This window comes from Balaenoptera physalus, assembly GCF_965194825.1.
Source record: "Balaenoptera physalus genome assembly, chromosome: 8".
Taxonomy (NCBI): domain Eukaryota; kingdom Metazoa; phylum Chordata; class Mammalia; order Artiodactyla; family Balaenopteridae; genus Balaenoptera; species Balaenoptera physalus.
Window position 1 is genome coordinate 57,993,139 of NC_138887.1, and position 6,464 is coordinate 57,999,602.

General features: G+C 37.6%; 1 protein-coding gene across 1 annotated transcript in view; it reads right to left on the bottom strand.

Moving 5' to 3' along the window:
* The window catches only part of SCIN (scinderin), a 105,754-nt gene that overhangs the window by 98,175 nt on the left and 1,115 nt on the right, over positions 1-6,464 (bottom strand). The gene's annotated exons all lie outside the window — the stretch shown is intronic.

Sequence of the window (6,464 nt, forward strand, 5' to 3'; positions counted from 1 at the left end):
ACATGTAGATTTATTTCATTAAAAAATTGCTGTGTTGTAGCACATTATATTGATGTACTATTCTTACATTGGTGTACCTTTAGTTTTTCCTTCCAGGATTTTTGCTTTACAAATAATACTTAAAGCTGCAATGTTCTATACATAACTTTGCATATAAATAGCACTCTTTCTGAAGAATAGATTCCAAGAAGTAAAAGTGATGGATCAAATTATATATCTATTTTTTAAAAACTGATTGATACTCTATTCTCCAAGTATATTATGCCTATTTTATACTTCCAAAAACTGTAGAATACTATCCATTTCCACAGACCCTAACCAGCATTTAATGCTATTAATTTAATTATTGCAAATCCAATGCATATGATATTGTATTGCATTTGGTTTTCATTTACATTTCCCTGCTAATAGTGAAGATAGCATATTTCCTTATATTTATTGGCTGTCTATAGGTATTCTATGACTTTTAGGTTCATATTATTTATATATTTTTATATGTATGGTTTCTTTTCTTCTATTTCTTTCATCATTATGTATATCAGGAATATTAACTCCTTGTCTCATATATGTGTTACAAATATTTTCTCCAAGCCTGTTGGTGGTTATCTAGACATTTCTCCTTTTTAAGTGGGCCTTTCCACACTGACCTTAAAATATTCACTCCTACTGTCTTCTAATAATCTTATAGCTTTGTTTTTGCTCTTTAGATATTTTATCTGCATATAAAATAGTTTTGCATTATTTTGGTGGTAAATAAATAGCTTAAATATGTTGGTAGCGAATTTCCTCATAATTAAATAAATGTGAAATCAGAGATAGAAACTGAGAGATGGATGGGACTTTAAAGATTATTCAGCCCATAGTCCCATCTTGCTAGTCAGATGATTAAAGCCCAGTATGAGAAGAAGTCATTTACTGCAGCACTAAGGGTAATGTGATTTGAATGTTAAAGGCTTGATCTGAAATTGCTTCATATGACCAGAGCATCTCTTCCCATGACATTTCCTGCCACACGGGTCTGTATTAAGCAATTTAGCTGGTAGTATTCTCATGTTTAGCTTCCCCGTCTCTGAAATCATAGTCCTTTATAGCATTATTTCAGGGAGATAGAAATTATTTTTGAACCGTTTTTCTTTCAACATAATTTTTTTTTTCAAAGGTCTTACTGAGAGAGCCAACTTTTGATTTGGCTCAACCCTTCTGAAGATAATAAAGTTTAATATTCCACCTATAAATATCTACCAGACATGAAAATATTCACTGTTCTAGGCCAGACCCAGGTAGGAAACATATAACTTGATTCTTTAACTATGGAAACAAAATTTTAAAGGGACAAAAATTCTAAAGGGACAATTTGTGGTACAAATTTGTTTGTTTTTGAGAGGGATGATTTTAGCTTGGTTTTAATTTTTATTAGCATTACTTATTAGCTCTTATTGTTTCTTTTCTACTTGCTAAAGTAATGCATAAACTGAAGAAAATTTAGAAAATGTATAAAATATTAAAAAATTCTACTCTGTGTAATCACTTTAGTTTCATATATACTTTCTAATCTTTTATGTATATAAATGTGACATTTTGAGCAAAATTAATATCATATTGAACATGATTTTTCTTTTTGAAATTTACATTCATTATTTAAAATAGCAGTTGAAAATTATGAGATTTAATATTAAAATCTGGGAAGATTTGTGGCAGCTCAATTTATAATCTGCTGTTGTCCTTGGGGAGAAGGTATCCCTTTTACATGATGTTAATTTTTAAAGCTTTTCTCAATTCTTAGCCTTAATATTTTGTTCCTCACTCTTTGAGAAAACTAAGTAAATATAATAGCCAAATTGTCTAAGAAGGTCGCAAATACTGAGCCCGCGCACTCTGGAGCCTGCGCACCACAACTAGAGAGAAGCCCGCGCGCGGCAACTAGAGAAGCCCACGTGCCGCGATGAAGATCCTACCTGCCACAACTAAGACCCGACGCAGCCAAGTAAATAAATAAATAAATATTTTAAAAAGGGACCATAGTATTTTGCTTCAACAGGAATCTGGGATGAAGTGAATAAGCTCTGTATCAAATTAAGGTTACTGAGCAAATTTTCCCTGTGAGGGGACAAGTATTTGAAAAAAATAAAGGATACCAGACCAATGCAGCATGTGGAGCTAAGAAAACATAATGAACTGTTGTAGAATGTGTACTTCTCATTCTAGGAGACAATTCAAAGCTAATACAGCAGTGAATAGAGGTAAACGTACGGTTTTGAAAACATTATTTAGAGAGTAAAAAAGAATATTAAGTATCTAAGCCTTCAAATAAAGAAGATAGAAAAGGATTAACAGAATAAACAGACAACAGCAAAAAATTAAACGAGGGAATAATAAAGATAATGTCATTAAATGAAATGGAAGACAGAAATATGATTTACAAAACTGAAAGCTGTTTTTTTAAAGATCAGTAAGTCAGACATACATTTGAAAAAATTGATCATCAGTAAGAGTGTGAATGCAAACAACATACAGAATGAAGGGAAATAACTAAAGATATAAGACATATTGAAACCTATCAAATTATGTTGTGAATAATATTTTAACAGTACATCAGAAAACCACATTAAATGGAAAATGTAAAAATGTAGTGACAAAATTAGTAAAAGATGAAAAAACAACTTAAATAGACTAATAGCCACTAAATATATCGTATTACTAATGGTAAGTTTTCTCTTAGAAAGCCCTAGACAAGGAAAAGTTTATAGGTAATTCCTACCACATATTCAGGGAACAGTGCTAATCCCTATTTCTACAAAGTGAACCAAAAAATAGGAAAAGGGGAAAAACACCAAGCTATTGTTATGAGTCCACATTAGTTTTCCTTGGCCACCTTTTCTCAAGAAGACGTCTTTTAAAAATCATTAAGAAAAGAGCTTTTGGGGGGGCCAGAGAGGAATAGATTGGGGGACTAGGATTGAGATATACACACTACTATATACAAAATAGATAACTAATAAGGACCTACTGTATAGCACAAGGAACTCTACTCAATACTCTGTAATGACCTATATGAGAAACAAATCTAAAAAAGAGTGGATATATGTATATGTATAACTGATTCACTTTGTTGTACACCTGAAACTAACACAACATTGTTATGTTATGCAATGCCACTGCTGGGAGTATATCCGGAGAAAACTATACTTGGAAAACTCACATGCACCCCAATGTTCGTTGCAGCACTACTGACAATAGCCAAGAATGGGATTCAAACAAAAGCCCATCAAAAGAAAGACGGATAAAGACGATGTGGTACCTATAAACAAGGGCATATTAGCCATCAAAAAAGAAGGAAATAATACCATGTGCAGCAACATAGATGGACCTACGGATGACCATACTAAGATGGACCTACGGATGACATACTACGTAAGTCAGAGAGAGAAAGACAAATATCATAGGGTATTATTTACAGGTGGAATCTTAAAAGTGATACAAATGAACTCATTTACCAACCAGAAACAGACTCACAGAATTAGAAAACCAATTTAGGGTTGCCAAAGGGGAAACATTGGGGAGCAGGGTTAATCAGCAGTTCCGGATTCACATATACACACTAATATATATAACACATACCATCCAAAAGGACATACTGTATAGCACAAAGAAGTCTACTCAACAGCCTGTAATAACCTATAGGGGCAAGGAATGTGAAAAAGAGTAGACATACATCTATGTATACCAGAATCAAGTTGCTGCACACTGAAACCAACACACCATTGTAAGTCAACTATGCTCCAAAATGAAATGAACATTATTTTAAAAAATAAAACGAAATGCCTACAATATTCCCCTCAGGTCCTGGTGACCCGGCTGCTCTAACATCCCTGGAACCCGGGCAGCCTTGGCTCCCAAGGCTGGACTGTCCTGGGGCTGAGGGAGTTGGGAAGGATGTGCCAGGAAATGAGCCCTCACTGGACCTGTAGTAACTATCGCCTCTGCACAAAAGCACAATCTCCAGACCCAGGCCGGCCCTCCACAGCTAATCCAAGCCGAGCGCACCCAAGGATGGTGGACCCTTTGGTCTGGAAGAGCTTTGAAAAGTCGCCTGGTCTCCAAGCCTCCTGGTGCTGTGGTTCCCACCTCCAATCTCCTTCCGTAGATTCACCCCACCTACTGACAACAGCATCCCCAGCATAGCAGGCTTGCAGGGGCCGGGATTTGGGGCAGGGAGAGGGTGAAGGGAAATAGGGAAAAAGTGTTCATTTCGGCACATTCCACTCTCATTTCCAACCCAGGAACAGGACCGACACTAAGGCTCTGGGGCCCCAGTAACCAGAGCGGGGCAGGAAGAAATCCTCCCGCCTTGTGGTCGTTTCTAATAACAACAACTTTAAAACCAGTACTTATTGGCATTTAATACTCACAAGGCCTGTGAGGTTGTAGAAGACACCTCCCTCAGAAATGGCCTGCGGTAGGCAACCGACTACGATTTCAAAACAGCGCAGGCTTTCAGAGAAGCACTTTCAAGAGGTCAATTTTGCTCACACCATTTAAAAAAAAAAGCACATGAAAATTTCTCAACATCACACACTATTAGAGAAGTACAAATCGAAATTACAAGGAGGTATCACCTCGCAACAGTCAGAATGGCCGTCATCAAAAAGTCTACAAAAGGTACATGCTAGCGAGGGTGTGGAGAAATGGCAACCCTCCTACACTCTTGGTGGGAATGTAAATTAGTACAGCCACTGGGAGCACAGGATGGGGGTTCCTGAAAAACCTAAAAACAGAGGTAGCCTATAATCCGGCAATCCCACTCCTGGGAGTATATCGGAGAAAACTGTACTTGGAAAAGACACATGCACCCCAATGTTCATTGCAGCACTACTGACAATGTCATGACTTGGAATCAGACATAAAGTCCATCGACAGAAAAATGGATAAAGACGCTGTGGTACCTATACACAAGGGCATATTACTCAGCCATCGAAAAAGAAGAAATGACACCACGTGCAGCAACATAGATGGACCTAGGGATGATCATACTAAGGCAAGTAAGTCAGAGAGAGAAAGACAAATATCATAGGGTATCACTTATAAGTGGACTCTTAAAACTAATACAAATGAACTCATTTACCAACCAGAAACAGACTCACAGAATTAGAAAACCAATTTAGGGTTGCCAAAGGGGAAACACCCCGGGGCAGGGATAATCAGCAGTTTGGGATTCACATATACACCCTAATTTATATAACACACACCACTCTGGTTACTGGGGCCCCAGAGCCTTAGTGCCGGTCCTGTTCCTGGGTTGGAAATGAGAGTGGAATGCGCTGAAATGAACACAAGGACCTACTGTATATAGTACAGGGAACTCTACTCAACAGCGCCTACAGGGGCAAGGAATGGGAAAAAGAGTAGATATACATCTATGTATACCAGAATCAAGTTGCTGTACACCTAAAACCAACACACCATTGTAAGTCAACTATGCTCCAGTATGAAATGAACATTAATTTAAAAATAAACCAAATGCCTACAATATTCCCCTCATGCCCCAGTGCAACAGTAAATACGAATATACTGAATGGTGAATGTAATGAAATACTACTCAGCCATAAAAAAGAAGAAAATTTTCCCATTTACAACAACATGGATGGCCTTGGTGGATATTATGCTAAGTGAAATATGTCAGACAGGGGCTTCCTTGGTGGCACAGTGGTTAAGAATCGCCTGCCAATGCAGGGGACGTGGGTTCCATCCCTGGTCGGGGAACAAAGATCCCACATGCTGCAGGGCAACTAAGCCTGTGCGCCGCAACTACTGAGCCTGCGCTCTAGAGCCCGCGACTGACAACTACTGAAGCCTGCGCACCTAGAGCCCATGCTCCGCAACATAGAAGCCACCGCAATGAGAAGCCCACGCACCACAATGAAGAGTAGCCTGCACTCACCACGACTAGAGAAAGCCTGCGCGCAGCAACGAAGACCCAATGCAGCCAAAAGTAAATAAATTAAAAAAAAAAAAGAAATATGTCAGAGGAAGACAATTACTGTATGATATCACTTATATGTGGAATCTAAAAAATAAAACAAACTAGTGAATATAACAAAAAAGAAACAGACTCACAGATAAAGAGAACAAACTAGTGGTTACCAGTGGGTGAGGGATGGGGGAGGGACATCATAGGGGTAGGAGATTAAGAGGTACTAACTACTATGTATAAAATAAATAAGCTATTGTACAAGGTTATATTGTACAACACAGGGAATATAGCCAATATTTTATAATAACTATAAATGAACTATAACCTTTAAAAATTGTGTCACTATGTTGTACACCTGAAACATATAATAGTGTACATCAACTATAACTTAATTTAAAAAAAAGAAAAAAAAAAAAAGCTATGCTAGGTATGCTCTGGGTGGTGTTCGTGCCTGGATGGACAAGGGTATTCAAACAAGATCGGTGAGTAGGGA